Source organism: Dasypus novemcinctus, chromosome 26, assembly GCF_030445035.2.
Source record: "Dasypus novemcinctus isolate mDasNov1 chromosome 26, mDasNov1.1.hap2, whole genome shotgun sequence".
NCBI lineage: Eukaryota > Metazoa > Chordata > Mammalia > Cingulata > Dasypodidae > Dasypus > Dasypus novemcinctus.
The window spans coordinates 1,006,257-1,023,844 of NC_080698.1; the positions used below are offsets into that span (position 1 = coordinate 1,006,257).

At 58.1% G+C, this 17,588-nt stretch overlaps 1 protein-coding gene across 2 annotated transcripts in view; it reads left to right on the forward strand.

The window, feature by feature from the left end:
* The window catches only part of CCR8 (C-C motif chemokine receptor 8), a 189,511-nt gene that overhangs the window by 114,110 nt on the left and 57,813 nt on the right, over positions 1-17,588 (forward strand). The gene's annotated exons all lie outside the window — the stretch shown is intronic.

A 17,588-nucleotide genomic window follows, 5' to 3' on the forward strand; every position in this document is an offset into this window, starting at 1 on the left:
CGAGGCGCCCTGAGGGTCAAGGCCCTGGCGATTTCCTCTCCGTCCCCTCCTGGCCCGTGCTTGGCCGCCCTTCCCGGCCTGCAGGACGCGTTGCTCTGACATTGGCCCCCCAACCCCGGGTCTCATCTCCAGGGTCCACTCGGCAGCCCCTCTCCTCGCCCTTTGCCTGGCTGGGACCTGGTCAAGACTCGCCTTCTTCCAGTCTCGCATTCCGCTGGACAACCCCATGCGCCCCAGGCCACGGCCACGTGGCCTCGTCCAGCCGGACTCTCCGGCTTCCCATTCATCCTTATCCATCCCATTTCCCTGCTCTCCGCCACGCCATTTCCCCACTGGCTGTCCTCCACCCAGAAGACAGAGCGCCCTTTCCAAATCGCCCCCCTCCCCTCCCTGTGCAGCCCACCAGGCCTCCTTGCCCCTCCGTCAGCTCCCCAGGCCTCCTTGCCCCTCCTCCCTGCCGGCCCCTTCCCCGTGGGGTGCATGCTTCCCTCCCTTCCCCCGCTCCTCGCCCGCCTGCAAAGCTGACGACCGCCTCCAGCTGTTCTGTGACGCTGGTCCTGGCCCTGCATGGCCAGTGCCACAAGCCTCGGCGCGTTTGCACCCCTGCCCTTGCCTCGGCCCCCAGGTGGGTATGGCGGGCCCAGGGGAGACCTGCGCAGGGTGGGCTGTCTCCAAGAGGGGCTCCCTGAGCTGGGAGGGGCTCGTGCACAGCAGGCAGGACTCCAGCCCTGGGGGGCTGGCTGCGGACCCCCCCCCCCCCGAGGGCCCTGCCTGGCACGCCCGGCAGGACCGAGCTCCCTGCACCCCCCACCCCTGCAGAGGCCCGGCTCTGCCCTGGCGCGTCTCCTGCTGGGCCCCCGTTCGCCGCCTCCCCGCACTCACTCCGCTGTAGCCCCTTCCTCAGGTTCCTCGGTGTCCAGTCCTTTTGGCTTAGCCTGTTTGACCTGTTCCGTTTTTACAAGCTCCTTATCACCCGCAGGTTTTCTTCCAATTGGGACAGTAAATGCAAATGGCAGCCCTGGTGAGGGGGACGATGGGGGACATGCAGGCAGGGAGGCGGGATTCGAGTAAAACTTTGTAGGAAAAACGGGAGCTCAGGGACACCACCAAACCCCGCAAAGCAGGTGCTGCTCCCACCCTGTTTCACAGGTGAGGAAACTGAGGCTCAGAGAGGTTACAAACTTGCTTGGGGTCCCACAGCAGAGCCAGGACTTGAACTCGGCATTTCGGCTCCACAGTCTGTACCTGCGTTCTTGGCGGGGGCGGCGCTGCCCCCAGGAAGGAGGGCTGGCTCGGCGGGCCTGTGTTTACGTAGAAAGCACAGCGCACACCCAGGGCACCATCAGGAAAACGGGCCCGCTGTGGCACGGCGCTGAGTGCCCAGGATGCACAGAAAGCACCTTTGATGGGGAGGCGGCAGTTGGGGATAAGACGTCTAAAAAGACCTCTGGGGCGGGTAATGGAAAGAGGCGGAGAAACTCCGCCCTCGCTCTTAGGGAGACCACTGACTGCATCTCGCGTCAAAGCCTGGGTTGGAGCAAATACGAGGAAGGCGATAGCTTCAGAAGACACACCTGGGGGGGGGGGCTCCAGAGGCCACAGGCGAGGAGCTGGCCGACAGCGCGTCTCCACACCAGGCCCTGCCTTCACCTTCAAGGCAGCAGTTATCACGCCCTTTTCCCAGGATGAAACGAGGGGAGGGAGCAGTGGGTCCCGGAGCCCCCGGCTGGGATTCGAGCTTCCCGGTTCTAATCGCAGGAGGGGAGAGCAGGAGAAGGCGGCCGAGGGGGACACCGAGGCCACGTGCGGCAGGGAAGGGCGGCGCTGGATTGGAGAGCCCCCGGCGGCCTCCACGGCGGGGCAGCGGGCGCCAGGCGATTTCAGAAACAAGCACGGCTTCTTCCTCTTCACCTCCGGGAGAAGAAAGGACCAGAGTGGAAAACTGGAGTCTTGGAAAAGAGCAGTTCTAGACGGATGCCACTGACTGCATTTTCCTACTGTCTCCGTTTGAACATCATCTGTCGTGACTTCCCAGGCTTGTTTCAGAGATCCTGCTCACCAGTGATGAAACCACAACCAAAAACATTCCCCTTTGGTAAAGTAGGTAACAGCGCCTGCCAGAACTCCAGAAGAGTTTTGGATAAAACATTTTTAGGCATCACTCAACTATTTTCTTTGCCATATTAAAAGAACAAAATCTGTTGCCGAAAATATGGTATGGGGGACATAGCTTCCATTAAATCTGAATTTGCTATTTGAGAATAATGTAAAAGGAATGAATTACAAACTTGTATTATGAAAGTGCTTCCACGTTAGTCCTTTGAAATAGGCAATTCAGATGAATAGCTCACATGCTCTGGAGGGGCTGTTGGAATTAACACTCCCTCCTCACAGTGAGAGCGGCGTCCTGAAGAGAGCTTTTCTCTGGTGTTGCTCTACAGCTGACATAAAGCTCAAAACCAGGGACAGCAGAATATCAGAACTCCTGGGTCCCCGTCCTTGGCCAGACATTGAAAAAGAAGCCGTCTGTGCAGCCAGCTGCCCAGCGGGTAAGGGCACCTACGGAATAACCCCACACGTGGCATCAGTGACTACAGAAGCCACAGATTTCCTGAACGGTTGGTTCCAGGGGGTTTTACTTCTTTCAGGCACTGTCATTCCAACAGCAAGATGTTTGTAATGAACTGCAGAGGTGGAGAGAGGAAAGCAGCACCCACACGCCCTCGTCCGCACGACTGCAGCAGGCTCGCTTGGCCCTGGGGAAACCAACAGAACACGATGTCATGGGGTCACAGTGTGCTTTGTGTGTGTGCTACGGTGGATGCTGTTTAATATAAGACTGTAATTGGACCAAAATAAATAAGTAAAAGGCCGAAGGATTTGGGATCCTGAGCAGCCACATCGGTTCCTGATGGACTTCCTCTGTGGGTGAACTTGAATCAAGCATTTCAGAAACCACGAGCATGCTGTTTAGCCCTCCAGAGCCAATAATTTCACCTGGCTGACACCGTTTCAGAAGCACTTCACCAGGTGCAAAGAAAGCAAAGGCTATGGAGAAAACAGCAACTGTTTAATTTCTTGGTATTCAGAATATCTAAAGTTCATAGCTTTTGGTTGCTTTTATAATTGAAAAAAAGTTCATATCTGGGGCAGATGAGGCTCAAGTGGTCGAGCACCTGCTTCCCATGTACAAGGTCCTGATTTCAATCCCTGGTACCTCCTAAAAACAGTTCATGTAATTGAACCCCTGGACAGTGTGCATCTGTCGCTGTGGCAACAGGTGAATGCAGTGACGTCAGCCTGGAGAGCGTGGCAGGACACCCATCATTGGAAGATGCCCTCTTAGGCACTTTTACAGACCTCTCCTCTACAGCAAAAAAAAATCTACCAGATTAATTCAAGATTTCCTTTTCAAAAGTGTCAGATCAACAGCCAGTTGGCTTTGTAACTGTCCAAACCAGGTCAGCTTAGCCTCCTTTTCAAAGAGGCCAGCGGGTATTCCCTTAAAGCCCCACAGATGCTGCGGCGACGTGTTCAGGGGGTTCCACGAACAGCCCCAGTTGAAATCCTGCATCAGGCCAGCTGGCTGTGACTCCTGGACTGTGACATCTCAGCAAGGACGCCCATTAGGCTCACATGAGCGTCTATGTGTGTATGTAAAGACTACCGTGTTTTTTAAAGTAAGAGACATCTCTATGTGACTCATATGTAAAAATCTGTCATCATTTCTAAACTTCAGTACGTGGAGGCAGAAATGCTAACGCATCATTGCAAAGCGAAAGCGCCCCTTTCCTCCAAAACGAGTCACCGTTGGCTCTGATGGCTGTGAGTTATTGGTAACCACTGCCGCTATGCACTGCACTTTGACACGTTCACCTGCAGCGGTGACTCATTCGGTCACTCCCGTGACAAGTATTTACTGAGCAGCTACCGCGTGCCTTGCTCTGCTCAGGGCTGGTTGCTGGGATACAGCGGGGACCCCGCAGGGTCTCTGTGCTGACCCTGAGGGTATTCTGGCTTCCACTCTTCCTGGCCCCAGCAAGAGGCGCCTGGAGGCTGCAGGTAAAGAGCAGGTATCAGGAGGCTGCACCGCTGGTTCCTCACCCGCGCCCGCCTCTCAGCCTCGCCCGGCAGCTCTGCAGGGCCAGCCCCCTCAGGCCGGGTGCCCAGGCCATGGCCTGGCCTAGTGGACAGCCCCCGCAGCGCCCCTTCCCGTTCACTGATTCATCCTCGTTCGTGGTTTTCTGACGAAAGCTGCTCTTCTGGGAGGGGGCAGCGTCAAGGTGAAAGTGGCAAGTCTTTGCAAGTGACAGTTTTGCAAAGAACCTTAGTTCCGCGAGGACTGGGGAGTCACATTGTCTGGTGCAAACCCAGATGCTGCCCCGCGTGTGGCCGCAGGCACATCTGCCTGAGCCCGAGCCCTCCTGGCCGTTACACACGAAACCTCACGTCACCAGGTGGTTAAGGGTTAGCGACGGCACAAGAGGCGCTTCAGGTGGGCCTGGAACACGGTGGGTGTGGGCAGGGGTCTGTGGGCAGGGAGTCTGTGGGCGGGGCTCTGCAGGTGGGGGTCTATGGGCTGGGGGGCCGTGGAGGGGTTTGCTGGGGGGTTGAGGGTGAGGGCTGTGGGTGGGGGGTCTGTGGGTGGGGCCTGCGGGGGGGCTCTGCAGTCGGGGGTCTGCGGGTGGGGCGGCTGCGGGCAGGGTCTGTGCAGGGTCTGCAGGGGGCTGTGGGTGGGGGGCTGTGGGTGGGGGCCTGCGGGGGGGCTCTGCAGTCGGGGGTCTGCGGGTGGGGGTCTGTGGGTGGGTGGCTTGCGGGCGGGGTCTGTGCGGGGTCTGCAGGGGGCTGTGGGTGGGGGCCTGCGGGGGGGGGCTCTGCAGTCAGGGGTCTGCGGGTGAGGGGTCTGTGGGCGGGGGTCTGCGGGGGGGTTTGTGGGGGAGCTGTGAGCAGAGGGGCGGGGGGGGCGGCTGAGGGCGGGGTCTGCGGGGGTCTGCAGGCGGTGGATCTGTGCAGAGAGGGTGCTGAAGCCCCTTGCCCTGGGATCAAGGGGGGAGGAGCGCGTCCCCTGAGGGTCTTGGCAGCTCAGCGGGAGGACGCGGGGGCTGAGAGGGTGAGGGCCTCACACCAGGGGGCGGCTCCGCAGCCCCGGCCCCCGGAGCCGGGTCACAGCCCCCCGGCAGGGTTTCCAGTGCCAGTGAGCGGCTTCAGCCGTCTTTCCCGAATGCCCAGCCTGCTTTTTCCTTTTAACTGTTCTTAGAAAATAGAATAAAGTTCAAGCTTCAGGTGAGTTAACCAGGTGTCATTCTTTGGCAAACTCAAGGCCTAAAGGCCACCAGGATCACCCCTGGTCAAGGCCGGCTCTTCAGTCCTCACGGGGACCCCCTCCCCGGGGGCTTCTTAGGGGCAGGCTGAGCTGGAGGGCCGCAGCCCGGGGCCTGGGGTGGGGAGCGAAGGGCAACACCGCAGCGGGGACGCACGTCGCTCTGGGGCTGTGGCTGAGCACGCTGGGTTCCGGGGGCCTTCCCTGCCCATACGAGGGACCCCCGCGCCCAGGCACAGGCAGCCCAGAGGGGTGGGAGGGCTGTACCAGCGTCCCCGGCCCGCTCTGCCTTCCCGGGAAGGACACTGAGGCCAAGGGAGGTTCCAGCTGGGAGGGCAGGGCCGGGGTCCACCCCGTCGGGAACGGCCTCCAGCGAGTCCAGCTTTGGGCTTCCAGACCCCCAGCAGGTGCCCCTGGAGCCGCGGCCACTGAGCCCCTAGACGGGGCGCGCGCGTCCCCTGGTGGCCGGTATGTGAGCGGCCGAGGAGCCACCTGCTGCCCCACAGCACCACCTGCTGCCCCGAGGAGCCACCTGCTGCCCCGTGGAGCCACCTGCTGTCCCCACGGAGCCACCTGCTGCCCCGTGGAGACACCTGCTGTCCCCACGGAGCCACCTGCTGCCCTGAGGAGCCACCTGCTGCCCCTGGAGCCACCTGCTGCCCCGCGGAGCCACCTGCTGCCCTGAGGAGCCACCTGCTGTCCCCGTGGAGCCACCTGCTGCCCTGAGGAGCCACCTGCTGCCCCGTGGAGCCACCTGCTGCCCCGCGGAGCCACCTGCTGCCCTGAGGAGCCACCTGCTGCCCTGAGGAGCCACCTGCTGCCCCGCGGAGCCACCTGCTGCCCTGAGGAGCCACCTGCTGCCCCGCGGAGCCACCTGCTGCCCTGAGGAGTCACCTGCTGTCCCCGAGGAGCCACCTGCTGTCCCCGTGGAGCCACCTGCTGTCCCCGTGGAGCCACCTGCTGCCCCCACAGAGCCACCTGCTGCCCTGAGGAGCCACCTGCTGCCCCGTGGAGTCACCTGCTGCCCCCGCAGAGCCACCTGCTGCCCCTGTGGAGCCACCTGCTGCCCCTGTGGAGCCACCTGCTGCCCCGTGGAGTCACCTGCTGCCCCCGCGGAGCCACCTGCTGCCCCTGTGGAGCCACCTGCTGCCCCTGTGGAGCCACCTGCTGCCCCGCGGAGCCACCTGCTGCCCCTGTGGAGCCACCTGCTGCCCTGTGGAGTCACCTGCTGCCCTGAGGAGTCATCTGCTGCCCCACAGAGCTACCTGCTGCCCCACAGAGCTACCTGCTGCCCCGAGGAGCCACCTGCTGCCCCGTGGAGCCACCTGCTGCCCCGTGGAGCCATCTGCTGCCCCGAGGAGTCACCTGCTGCCCCGTGGAGCCACCTGCTGCCCCGTGGAGTCACCTGCTGCCCTGAGGAGTCATCTGCTGCCCCACAGAGCTACCTGCTGCCCCACAGAGCTACCTGCTGCCCCGTGGAGCCACCTGCTGCCCCGTGGAGCCACCTGCTGCCCCGTGGAGTCACCTGCTGCCCTGAGGAGTCATCTGCTGCCCCACAGAGCTACCTGCTGCCCCACAGAGCTACCTGCTGCCCCACAGAGCTACCTGCTGCCCCGAGGAGCCACCTGCTGCCCCGTGGAGCCACCTGCTGCCCCGAGGAGTCACCTGCTGCCCCGCAGCAGGGCTGGCCTAGGCCCTGGGCCGCTGGGTGTTCTCAGCCCGTGGGGAGTGGAAATGCAAGCGCGTCTGTGGGCCACGCCGGAGGCGACAGGGTGGAGAGCCGCGGGCGTGCGCGGGCCTGGTCTTGGCCTCATGGAAGTCCCAGAGCAGGCACGGGGGGCCATGGCCTCGTCTTCACTACTTAGTAAACGACCCCGTGGCTCCGGGGCGCCTTCACTGGCACCTCTTCCACCCCAGCAGCTGCCCTCCTGTCCCTTCTGCAGACGGATGGCGAGACCCAGGAGTCCACGCCTGGCCTGGCGGGAGCCCAGCCCTGCTCTCTGCCCCCTGCCCCCTGCCCCCTGCCCCCTGCCCCCTGCCCCTGCCCCCTGCCCCCTGCCCACTGCCTCCTGCCCCTGCCCCCTGCCCCTGCCCCCTGCCCCCTGCCCCCGCCCTTGCCCCTGCCCCCTGCCCCCTGCCCTCCGTGCTGCAGGTGGGGCAGGCCTGGACTCATCGGCACCGACAGCCTGACCGTGTTCTTTCCTCGACATTTTGCGGCTCTGATGATCCACCTCAGTGTCTGCGGTGACACGACTGGTGGAAGCAAGAAAGAAAAAGCCGCTGGAAGGGCTGTGGGGGCGGCTCAGGCCCTGAGGCCGGGAGGGGCTGAGCCCAGGCCACTGCGGCGCCTCCTGCGGGCCGGGCTCCCTGCGCCCTCCCTGCGTCCTCACGAAGGCGGCCCGGGCCCCGCAGGGCCTCAGCCCTGGTCCACCCCACGGGCCCCGGCAGCGTCTGAGCCGCGCTCTTCACAGCGGCTGTCACCGGCCACGTGCGGTACTGAGGGCTTGCGCGGGTCCAGCTTCAATCGAAATGTGGCTTAACTGGAAGATATTTATCAGAATTTGGAGACTTCCTATGAAAAACGAATGGAGAATATCTGATTAATGATTCTAGGTTACTTCCATGTTGACATTGTACTATTTTGTTACACTGTGTGGGTCTAATAAACCACACTGTTGATGACTTTGGCCTGTCTTCCACCTGTAAACTCTTACTCCTGGCCTGTCCGGTGCTGCTGGACAGCCCTGCCCTGGGCCTTATGGGCCTGGCGGATTTACTCATGGCGCAGACACAGGCAGGACGTGCCGGAGAGAACCCGGGCAGGCCGGCCTGGGCCTCGCTGAGAGGCGGGCGGGAAGGAGCGGTGTCTCGCGTCCCCGTCACCGTGTCGTCCACCCTCAGAAGGAGAGCCGCTGGCCAGCCCGGCTGCTGGGTCCATGCGCGCGTCGTCCACCGAGCCCGCGCGGCCCTGCCGTCACCCTCCCCCCTGGCCAGCCCTCCAGGTCCCAGAGCCCAGGCCCTGAAATCCCAGAGGGTTTGTGCGCGCAGGTGGGGGGAGTCAGGACCCGGGACGGCACCGCGGGGCGGGCGCGCAGGGGGCGCGCTCCGCCGAGAGCCGTGGCCCTGTGCCTCCCTCCCTCCTCTTCAGGTGGGGAGCCGGGCCCACGCGAGCCCGGAGGCACACAGGGCACCCCCACCTTCTCAGGGGAGCAGTCGCCCCAGTGCAGAGGGGAGCTGGCACGAGCGGCAGGGAGGAGGGCGGCTGGATGCGGGCACCGCCGGGGGCGCAGATGGGAGCAAGTAGGATAAAAACCGCCCGTCCACCCGGCCGTCCTCCTCCCAGGCAGAGGCTGGGGGTGACTCTCGCTCACTCGCGTCCTGATCCCGCTGGTTGTAGACCTTGCCTGCACAGAAGGATGCGAGGAGCGAGGAGGGGGCTCTGCTGACCACGGGGCAGGGGCGGCCGAGGACCCCGGCGAGCAGAGCCCTCCAGGCCTCGAGTTGCAGGACGGGAGGAGCCCGGGTCGTCACCAGCTGCCCCGATGGAAAAGCTCCGTGAATGCTCCTGAGAGCTCCTTGGATTCAGCTTTCATTTAGACCCCAAGGCGGGTTTGGGGACAGCATGCCGGGGGTGACCGGCTGCCAAGAGACCCCCTCAGGTGGAGCTGGGCTGGGGGAAGCCCGGGAACCCCCCTCCCCACGGACAGCACCCACAGAGGCGGCTCAGAACCCCCGGCTCCCTGGATCTCAGCACCTGCTTCTTCCGGAACGTCCAAGTGCCCAGGCGCTGGACAGGCTGGAGGGCACATGCCAGGGGCCCCAGGGGCTGGCTGCGCCCGGGGCTTCCCCGAGGTGACGGCCCATCAGGCGAGGCCGACTCCATGGGTGGCCGGCAGCTGTTAAAAACTGCTTTCGAGGCTTTCTCTCAGTCCTCCCTCATGAGGCACGGGCCCTGGCTGGTGCGCTGAGCCCTGAGGTTTTGTGCCTCAGTTTCCTGCTCTGTACTGTGGGAAGGAGAGAGCACACCTCCCCAGCCCGACTACATAGTTCCGGTAGATTCGTAAAAACCTCCTGTAGAAACAGTCTGAGGAGCGCTGAGCTGGCGATGAGGGTGTGAGGCTGCTCAGGGCAGAGCCTTGTGTTCCGGAGGTCCAGCCTGTTTTCAGCTCCCACGGGCGCTTCCAAGAGACACATCAGTGTCATACTCCAGGAGGGACGGGAAACTGAGAGAAAAAGGAAGAGGAGAGAGAGAGAGAAAGTGACGCCATTTCCAGGTGATCTGAGCAACCAGGATGCCTAGAACCAGGTCCTGTGCACACCTGAGAGGCTGACGCTTGTTTGGAAACACCTTTTAAAACAAACGGCTGAGCTGGAGAAAAGGTAGGGGAGATCCTTGGGGCCAGAAGGCAAATGCAGAGAGGCGAGGGATGGCTGGAGCCTTGGGCAGTCCGTGGCCTTCTTGGTCAGGCGTCCACATGCAGGGGAGAGACCAGCCCCAGCGCCGGGCGGGTGGGAGATCTGCCCGAGGCCCACGTGGAGCCCTGTCCCTTCGGGAAAGAGTGGGGGCTGCCTGAGTCAGCCTTGAGGCCAGTGAGCAGAAAAGGAAAGGAAGGCCCAGGCACAAGGCTGCGGTCACTCTGCCTGTGCGGCCAAAGGGCAGTGAAACACACAGGCAATCAAACAAACCAAATTTACACTGGTCCCAGTGGCCAGGGGTCTGGTAGGACCCTAAAGCTCTGGCTGAAGGAAAGGCAAGTCCTACCTGGAGGAAAGTGCTTTGAGAGTGTGCCTCAAGAAATTGCCCCTTTAACAGTCAAAGCCTGTCTTACTCCTTCCCTAGAAAACAGAGCCCGAGACAAAACCTACAATGTAATGCCATTAATTAAGTTTATTAATGAAAAAAATTTTTTAAAGGACTACACCAAGGCACATCATCATGAAATTTCACTGGGGATCAAGGAAAGCTATTGGGGGAAGGGAAGAGAGAGAGAGGGAGAGAGAAAGAAAATGAGGGAGAGACTGAGAGTGAGGGCAGGGAAGAAATAGAGATGATTTCCAAATATTGAGAATAAGAATTCCATATAACTTCTCAATAGCAGAAGTAAATGCTTGAAAGTAGAATGGAATGATATCTTTAAAAATCTAAGAGAATATGACATTCTACCTAGAATTCTTGGCCCATGAAAAGATCAACTAAGCATGAGAGTGAAATAAAGACATTGCACACATGAAAGAACTAAATGAAACTACCTCCCAGGTGTCCTTTAATAGAAGTTACTCCAGGATGTGCTTCAGCCAAACAAGAAAGGAAACCAAGAAAGCAGAAGACATGGGATCCAGGACACAGCAGCTCTGGCTTAGTAGGGCAAACATTAGGGCCCCCCAAAGACATATCCAAGTCCTAATTCCTGACCTTGTGGCTATAAACTCATTTGTAAATAGGATCCTCAAAAATCCTGTTAGGATGCAACCAAACTGAATTAGGGCAGACCTGAATCCAATAAGACTAGTCTTTATAAGGAGAGGAAATCCCGTCAGAGAAGCAGATGACTGAGTAGGAGACAGAAGGAGACAGATGGGCTCACGGGGAGATGGGGCCTGAGGGATGGACTGCCAGCACTACAGATTTCAGAGAAGGCTTGGCCTGCCAATACTGTGATTTGGGGCTTCCAGCCTCCAAAACTGTGAGACGGTAAATTCCTATTGTTTCAACCAACAAATCTGTGGTATTTATTATCTCAGCCCTGGCATACTAAGACAGCAAGGAAGGGAAGTTCAGGCAAACAGCTGTGATTGAACAGATTGAGGAAGGACGAGTGAGGGCTGAATGGGGCTTGTCTGGTGTAGCAGAGGCAGCAGGAAGGAGCAGAAAGAAAACTGGGGATTCGGAAAGATTATTGGAAGTCATTGGGTAGAACTATAGGAACATTTGGGAAAAATTAATGATAGGCACATAGAAGACTAAGCAAATAAATAAAAAAGAAAATACCTAATAAAAGAAAAACAAAGAAAAATAGTTTAAGAAAGAAAACATAGCCACACTTTTAATGTTTTATTATATTAACAGGTTGAAGGAGAGGAGTAGGGTAAGATAACCAAATTTGCAAATATCTCAACAGGAACTCAGTAGAAGATACCTAAAAATTAGGAATTGAGAGGGAGGTGGATGTGGCTCAACTGATAGAGCATCCGCCTACCACATGGGAGGTCCAGGGTTCAAACCCAGGCCTCCTGACCCATGTGATGAGCTGGCCCATGTGCAACGCTGATGTGTGCAAGGAGTGCTGTGCCACGCAGGGGTGTCCCCCACGTAGATGAGCCCCCTGCACAGAGTGTGCCCTGCATTGAGCTGCCCCGTGTGAGAAAAGCGCAGCCTGTCCAGGAGTGGTGCCTCACATATGGAGAGCTGATGCAACAAGATGACACAACCCAAAAGAGATATAGATTCCCGGTGCCACTGAGAATACAAGTGGACACAGAAGAACACATAGCAAATGGACACAGAGAGCAGACAACGGGGGTGAGGGGGGAAGGGGAGAGAAATAAATAAATCTTTAAAAAAGAATTAGGAATTGAGACAGGATCAGCATATTATTTAGAAATTCTGATGGTAAGTAGCAGAGGAAAATAAATAGCTAAAAGTATTACTGGAGATCTTTTTTCAAGAGTGGGATGAGTAGGGGAGTTAGGGAGAGAGGGCAGAGAAATTTTGTTATAAACCTTTATTCCTATTTGATTTTTCACATATTATTTGGGTTTAAAAGTTAATGATAATTTAAAAAATCCCCAGCATATCACTTCTTCCCCCACCCACCTCCCAACATGAACTGACGTTTACATATTTTACAGGTCAGGTAGCTATTTTTGTTTCAGCTCAGCTGTTTATCTGGAAAGAAGACTGTTCTGGTCTTCTCACTGAACCCTCTGACTCATACCTGAAGACATGATTCTTTTAGGGTTTGAGGCCTCAGAGATGTTCAGGTCTTTTCCGTCCACGTGGAGGGTTCTGTGACTCTCTTCTCTCCCCTTTGAATTTCCTGGCAGTTCCTGGGGCTGGACGGAATGTCCTTTCCGCACTGGAGGGCGCCGTGGGCGCTGTTAGGGTTGGGCCACACCTACAGCGGGTCCCTCAGTGGCCCCTGAAAACTGACACTTGGATAGCACTTGGGGGCCTGGGTGGCCCCAGGACTGAGGCTGAACCTGCTACTTACAAGTTATTTAACTGATCTAAGCCTCTGTTTCCTCATTAATAAAATGGGGACAGTAATACTAACCCCTCAGTCTTAGAGTTTTTGAAATTTTGATGAATGGAAGTTGAAAATCGGCTCTCATCTTAGAGCTATGCAAATAAAATATGCAAAGCAGTAATGGCCACAATACATAAAGAATCCCCACACACCAATAATGTATAAAAGAATTCTTACACGTCAGTAAGTAATGGCCATAACATATAAGGAATTCTTACACATCAGTAAGATTTTTTGTCCGGTTTTTCTTTATCAATTGTTGAGGGAGAGGTGTCAAAAGTTCTAATTATAATCGTTGATAGGTCTATTTCTCCTTCATGTCTATCAATTTTTGCTTTACATATTTTGCAGCTCTGTTGTCTGGTGCAAACACATTTAGGATATCTATGTTTTTTTGACAGAATTTAATTCTCTTTAAAAGGCCTCTGAAGGGAAGCGGACTTGGCCCAGTGGTTAGGGCGTCCGTCCACCACATGGGAGGTCCACGGTTCAAACCCCGGGCCCCCTTGACCCGTGTGGAGCTGGCCCATGCGCAGTGCTGATGCGCGCAAGGAGTGCCCTGCCACGCAGGGGTGTCCCCGCATAGGGAGCCCCACGTGCAAGGAGTGTGCCCCATAAGGAGAGCTACTGTCCTCCAGTCTGCCTCCTGCAGTGCCCTCCCTCAGGCCGACCCCAGGGCACCCCTGGAAACTCCTCGCACGCTGACATGTCTGCGAGTCTGTGTCCTGGGGAGAGCCCGTCTCACAGCAGCGGGTGCTGGGAGTGACACAAGAAACAGAGGCTAAGATGGCATTGTTTTTATGGTTTATTTAATTTATTTATCCCCCCCCCCCCCCCGTTGTTTTCATTCACTGTGTCTGTTCGTTGCATGCTCGCCTTCTCTTTAGGAGGCACTGGGAACTCAACCCAGGACCTCAATCGCTTGAGCCACCTCCACTCCCTGCTTTGTTGTGTCTCGCACTGTGTTTCCTCTTTGTGTCTCCTTGTTACGTCATCTCGCTACATCAGCTCCCCAGGCCAGCCCGGCAGGTCAGCTCGCTGTCTTGCTCGTCTTTTCCTGGAGGCACCTGGAACCAAACCCAGGACCTCCCATGTGGTAGGAGGAACACCCAAATGCTTGAGCCACATCCACGTCCCTGAGATGGGATTTTATTTCCTTTAGAAAGTTGTTTTCTTGGCACAGCATTAAAACCACATCAGGGCTCAGAAAGAATCCCTTTGTAGATTCCTCGATTTCTACTGTGTGTGCCGCCTTCTGGGGGTCAAGCCAATCCTTCCTCTAATGTAAGTGGCATCCACACTTACTACGCCACCCAACCTCCACGCCAGGACCCCGTTTCCCGGGAAAGCAAACAGGGCTGAGCTTGTCATGCCCCGAGGAGCTTACCTGCTGGGTGGGGAGAAGGAGGTCAGATCGGTGCTGCCGGGGCAGCTGGAGACCTCGGGGCAGGGATGCCAGGCGGGCAAGCCGCCCTCCTGCTCAGGGCCCACGGCTCGGCTGCCTGCCGGGGTTCTCTCTCAAAACCGGTGCACGAGTCAGAGTGCGCGAGGGCGGGGGCCGGGGCCGGGGCGCGGGCTGGCCCTGCTGCTGGACGTGGAGGGAGGGCCCCTGTGGTGAGGCTGAAGCGTCAGGGCAGGACTTGCTGAAACAGCCGGTCCTCGGCCTCCAGGCCCCTCGCCCAGCGGCAGATCAGGAGGCTGACAGGGCAGAGCGCAAACAGGCCCGCTGGGACGGCCTTGGGTGTAGGCGGTTTCCCCGGGAGGAGGAGGAGGCGAGTGGGAAGGGACGGGCAGGAACAGGGGCTGCTGAGCTGCTCCGCTGCGGGTGCCTGGGGCAGGCCCGCTGGGGCTAGGGTGAGGCAAGCGAGGCACCACGGTCAAGATTTGGGGGGCACTCACCTGGGGGCCGGTACTCCTTGTGAAGCTGATGACGTGAGCCGCTCGATTTCGCCGTCGGGAGCCCTTCTTGCCTTCTGCTGGTCCCCGCGGGGCTCCCGTCGTGCCCCCAGGGAATGGGGAGGCCTGGCGGTGATCCTCTGGCCCCTGGCGCTCACTGGTCGAGGCAGGAGGCTCTTGGCCTCTCGGACGGTCCGCCCAGAGGCAGGTGAGCCCAGGGCCTCAGCGGCACCTGCAGGGGAGAGTTTGGGGGGCGCTGCCATGTGCGCTTCCCTCCCCTGGTTCTTCCGAGCGACGAGGCAGGCTTTGGGGGCGCGAGGCGAGATTGGCAGTGCCTCCTGGGCCTGGAGAGGCCGCGCGGCCCCTGCTCCACCTGCGCGGTGCCGAAGGCCAGGCGCCCGTGGCGGAGCGAGGGCCGGGAAAGGCGCTTCCTGTGGGCAGGGAAGGGGCTGGACGCCGTCGTCCTGCAAGTGCTCCCCAAGGACGCCGGGAAGGGCTGGGAGACCCTGCAGGGTCTGTGCCCCCCAGAAGTCCCAACGGCCAGGCGTGGAGGCACCCTGGTCAGCTGCAGGCCCCCGAAAACCCGGGAGCACAGCCGCGCCCCGAGGCCCGCCCGCTCCTGCCTCAACCCTGAGGGGAGAACAGGAGGGGAAGTGGGAGGCGGCCAGCTCCTCGCCCCTCGGCGCAGGCTGCGCAGTACCAGGAAGGGGTGCTGAGGACCCTGCTTTACTGACACTCCCCCAAAGACTGTTACACCCACGGGCTCAGAAGGCACGAGATCTGCCCGGGAGGCCCCGAGTGCAGGGAAGAGCGAGTGCGGGGGCCGGAAGGGCAGCTCAGCCCATGCCAGGGCCACGCAGACCAGGCAGCCGCTCAGAGCACAGCCGGCAGCACCTCAGAAAATTGAACGTGGACCCACCGTGTGCTCTGGCAGTTCCACTCCCAGGGATAGACCCCGAAGAACTGACAGCAGGGACTCGAGCAGATATTTGCACCGGTGTTCACTGCAGCATCATTCCCAATAGCCAGAAGATGGCAGCAACCAAGTGTCCATCAACTGACGAATGGATACACAAAATGTGGGGAAGCGGATGTGGCTCCAGCAGCTGGGCTCCCGCCTACCACACAGGAGGACCTGGATTCAGTTCCCAGCGCCTCCTAAAGAAAGAGAGCAAGACAGCGCGCTGGCACCATGGGCTGGCGTCGTGAGCTGACGCACCAGGGTGATGCAACAAGATGACACAGCAAGGAAACACAAAGAGAGACACAACAGGGAGTGGAGGTGGCTCAAGCGATTAGGCGTCTCCCTCCGACATGGGAGGCCCTGGGTTCGGTTCCCGGTGCCTCCTAAAAAGAAGACGAGGGAAGTGGACTTGGCCCAGTGGTTAGGGCATCCTCCTACCATATGGGAGTTCCACGGTTCAAACCCTGGGCCTCCTTGACCCATGTGGAGCTGGCCCATGCGCAGTGCTGATGCACGCTAAGAGTGCGCTGCCACGCAAGGGTGTCCCCCGTGTAGGGGAGCCCCACACACAAGGAGTGTGCCTTGTAAGGAGAGCTGCCCAGCGTGAAAGAAAGTGCAGCCTGCCCAGGAATGGCGCCGCACACATGGAGAGCTGACACAACAAGATGATGCAACAAAGAGAAAACAGATTCCAGGTGCCACTGATAAGGATAGAAGTGGTCACAGAAGAAAAAACAGTGAATGGACACTGTTTTATTTAAAAATAAATCTTTAAAAAAATAAATAAATAAAAAGAAGACGAGCAGACAGCAAGTGCAACAAAATGAGGGAGGGAGAGAAATAAATAAAAATAAATAAATCTTTAAACACAATGTGGTTTATATGTACGATAGAATGTTATTCAGCTCTAAAGAGGAGTGAAGGGCTGGTATACACGGTGACATGGGTGAATCTTTTTTTAAAAATTTTTTATTGTCTTTTTTTATAGATCACACAAAATGTTACGTTAAAAAACATAAGAGGTTCCCGTATACCACACTCCCCCATGCGTGAATCTTGAAGACAGCGTGTTGGGTGAAACGGACACCTGTCCCATGATTCCCCTTGTACGAAGTCCTTAGAATGAGCAAATTCATAGACAGAAAGCAGCACGGTGGTTATCGGGGTGGTAGTGGGGGAGGGAGAGTTATTGCAGAATGAGTATGAGTTTTGGTTGAGGATGATGAAAATAGTGTGGAAATAGTGGGAAAGTTACACAGAATTGTCAACTGTTTAATGTCCAAGAACTGTCCATTTAAAATGGTCTAAATGACTTTTGTTGTGTATACTAACCACAAAAATAAATTAACTTTTAAAAATAATCATTTCTGCTAGAAACCCACTGGGTTCATTCATTCCATAAGCCTGTGTCCTTGGTTCTAGCTCTTACCCATAATAAAGCTGGCGCTGTTTTAACATTCGACATGTATTTAGAAAATCTACTCAGAACGTGGGAGAGTTGGGGTGTGAGAGCTGCACCCTCCGGCTCCCCCGCAGCTGCTGAGGGCCCCTCCGCAGGCTGACGCTCCTTCAAGGCAGGGGGTGGCGTGGCAGGCGCCGAGCAGCCCCCAGCCAGGCCTCTGCAGCCTCCCCCGGGAGAGCCAGTCGCTGCTGCCAGGATGGAAAGCTCAAGGTTAAAGAGGGATGAGAAGCGGATTTGGCCCAACGGATAGGGCGTCCGCCTACCACAAGGTTCAAAATCAAACCCCGGGCCTCCTGTCCCGTGTGGAGCAGGCCCACGCGCAGTGCTGATGCGCACAAGGAGTGCCGTGCCACACAGGGGTGTCCCCCGCGTAGGGAGCCCCACGCGCAAGGAGTGCACCCCGTAAGGAGAGCCGCCCAGCGCGAAAAAGGTGCATCCTGCCCAGGAGTGGGGCTGCACACACAGAGAGCTGATGCAGCAAGATGATACAACAAAGACACAGATTCTGGGTGCCGCTGACAAGAATACAAGCAGACACAGAACACACAGCGAATGGACACAGAAAGCAGACAACTGTTGGGGGAGAAATAAATCTTAAAAAAAAAATAAAAGGTTACTGTGGGAATCCTGGAGCTAGATCCGGCCAGGGCGCAGCGTCATGGCTCTCCTGGGTCACGGCCAGCACCTGCTGCCACGTGG